The sequence below is a fragment of the Phalaenopsis equestris genome, unplaced genomic scaffold (genome assembly GCF_001263595.1).
Source record: "Phalaenopsis equestris unplaced genomic scaffold, ASM126359v1 Scaffold223457, whole genome shotgun sequence".
NCBI lineage: Eukaryota > Viridiplantae > Streptophyta > Magnoliopsida > Asparagales > Orchidaceae > Phalaenopsis > Phalaenopsis equestris.
The window spans coordinates 3,700-6,824 of record NW_018241576.1 but is presented as its reverse complement, the minus strand read 5'-3'; the positions used below and the strand labels follow the sequence as shown (position 1 = coordinate 6,824).

Genomic DNA, 3,125 nt, shown 5'->3' with positions numbered 1-3,125 from the left:
CTTCTCTTGATTTCCTCCTCATTGTTGATTGTATTTTGAATTCCTTTAGTATGTCGAGCACTATCATCTAGGCTCATCACACCTAATACAATATTGGATCATGATCGGTTTATAGGTTATAAAAAAAAGCTTACCAACTAGGAGAAGGTAAGAAATCTTGATAGAGAAATATAAATAACATTTGGGAAAATAGAAAATACACTATGACGCTCAAGCAAGTACACAATAAGAGGAATACATATCTCAAAATCCGAGAACGGAATCCTTGGCTCTCTCTGAGATTCCCTATTTATTGAATGAGTAATACAAGTAATATATAATAAAATAAAAAAATTTTGAGGGATGTGCGGCCAAGAACAAACTCAAACTGAGACTGGTAGCTGGCCATCAAGAATGGAGTCGTAGAGTAGATATCTGATCTAGGCGGATTGAGCAATTCTGATGAAGGTATTCAGCGAGTCTCTTATGAACCTAAATCAATGTTGAAAGGAGCAAACCAATGGAACTTCAGTTTGTTCGATCAAATCACTGCGATCTGCCTTCCTGCCACAATCATCACACACTTCCCGGTGCAAATCAGAATGTCCTTCACTAGACTCCTTCCTGATTCGGAGATTCATCCAATTATTTTTTTCACACTCTTGACCAATTGAAATATAGTAAAGGCAAGTATATATGTCACTTAAGTAGTATAAATATTTAATTAAAAATCATTCTCATGATAATCTATACAAAGTTTCAGAATTACTAATTACTAGTTGCAATCACCCTAGCTTCTATTCATCAAACAAAAGTTTTAAAATTTGTCCGATTAATTTTGTTAAACGGATTTAAAAAGAATTAAAAACCCTATGCCTTTATTGATTGCAAAATTTTAGTAAATATATCTAATCGATCAAAATTTTAGTCACTAAACTCCTATATTTTAATTTGAACTATATTGAAATCTCAAAAATCATATAAGATTTTAAATACATGCATGATCATTACATATACTAAATAAAATTGGACATAAAGTGAACATGTGCACTTCAATTAAACCCCAAGACTCTGTGCCTTAGACCTAACATGATAGCCCATTTCCTTACCTTTCATTTAGGTCAAACTGCCCTTCAGTGCACATAGGCAAGCCAACTGAAATGCATTTTACCCATTCAACTTACGCACTTCCAAACAAGGCACTGGTAGCAGTGCTGAACCCTTTATGTGAGGGTGCCCACCCTCAAATTTTGTATTCCTTTTTCAAATGTGAACTTTTATAAATTTGCCCACCTTTATTTTACACTTCTGCCCACTTCTTATCAGAAAATGCCCAACATAATCCCTTATTCTTTTTATACATTTCTAAATTTTTACATTCATGTTTATTTACATTTTTCAATTATAAAACTAATTATTACTATTTTTATCTGTTAATTAGTATATTATTTAATTAATTAAAACTTTGTCCACCCTAAAAAGCTTGGGTTGATTCAGTTTCTGACTGCTAGCAGCTAACAAACGCAAACTTGAAAAAACACGCGCGGCATAATCAACCAGCGCCACGGGATTCTAACTCTAAAAATATCACAAAGCTGAAACTCTGCAATGGAACGAGGCCAAAAATTGGATGTACAAGAATCCGAAAAACGAATAGCTTCAATAAACCAAAGATATGAGGAAAGCATAAAGAAAACAAAAAAGATACCTGGCAAGCACTACCACAATACCATGCAATCCGGCATCCCGAACATTTCCTCAAGTTAGCAGATGCAAAGCAACCATCACAAAAAGAGCCGGTGGAAGATTTACTCGGCGAGCTCGCATATGGTTCTTGCTGAATAATCACATCTCCTGTGGCAAGCCACACTTGAACTCAGCAACAAGCGAACCTACGTCTTCGGCTTTAAGAACTTCAAAACGCTAGAAATTCAAGAAGGAAAAGGGGAAGCAAGGAAGGAGATGGACCTGGGTGAAAATCTTTGGCAGCGACAAGACAAGCCATCTGCAGAGAGAGCACGCTCCAGAGTGTTCATGTTCCTCGGTCCTTCTGAAAGCTCCCCTCCCCCCTCCAGGAACTTTTATTCGGTCCGGAGTCCGGGTCTAATTATATAATGACTCGCCACACCTCCATAAAATAAATAAAAAAACAGCCATTTTAAGCAGGTGACCCGCCCAACCAGAAATATTTGCGTCAGTAATTTTGCATTAATCCCTCAATTTTCACGTAATAATTTAATCAAAATAGAACACGCGAAATTTATTGAAAGATTATTACGGTTATAAATTATTATAATTAATACCTCAATAATCTCGCAATAATACCTTAATAACCGCAAAGCGGTGGTTATTGTGGGGTTATTACGCACGCAGCTCTGCACGCGTAATACTACCCAAATATATCCCCAGCCCGATCCAGCATTCATTGACCAAAAAAGACTTTTTTGTCACTTTCCCGCATATTTAATCACGTCGGCCCGGCAAGAACTCCGCCCCGGCCAGAACTTCGCCCAATCGATAGAAATTTAAACTATCAAAATAAAACGGCAGGATGCAGTGGTAAGAGAAACCGTCATATGGTTTGATTATTTCTTCTTCCTTCCTCCCCCTTTAGCCAAAGAAATCGTTGTGTGTTCTAGGGTTTGCACTCGAAATCGTCATTCGTCCTGTTCGAGTCCACTCTTTACACGAAAATGGAAGCAAACCAGGTCACTGAGGAGACTGAAGTGTCAGAGAAGATGGAAACTACAGAGCATAAGAAAGAAGGCAAAGAGATGAAGAATAAGGAGACCAAAGAGCTCAAGAGTCATGAAAGCGCATCGAGGTAATATCGTTTTTTGTTGTAGTTGCTCTCAAAATCTAGCATTACATTAAGGTGTTATTTCAATGCCTTTTTTTGTATTCATTATGGTGATTTTTTGAAAAAAAAAACTTACAAAAGTCTGCAATAAAACCTAAAGAATATCAAAATAACACAATAATGAATATAGAAATAATGCCTCAGTTACGCATGAGTAACACTAAAATAAGACTATAATAGAATCATAATAATATCGAAATAATACCAAAATAATACTAAAATAATATTATAATAACACCATAATAACACTAATATCATAATAATATCATAATAACACCATAATAAT

The 3,125-nt window shown here is 35.8% G+C and overlaps 1 long non-coding RNA gene across 1 annotated transcript; it reads right to left on the bottom strand.

Annotated features, from left to right (window-relative positions):
* Positions 1-413: 413 nt before the first annotated feature.
* LOC110037686 lies at positions 414-1,965 on the bottom strand. Its single transcript, XR_002295356.1, has 3 exons — positions 1,948-1,965; positions 1,688-1,871; positions 414-603 (listed from the first exon to the last, which is right to left on the bottom strand). It is a non-coding gene; the product is annotated as an uncharacterized LOC110037686 (long non-coding RNA).
* Positions 1,966-3,125: the final 1,160 nt, after the last annotated feature.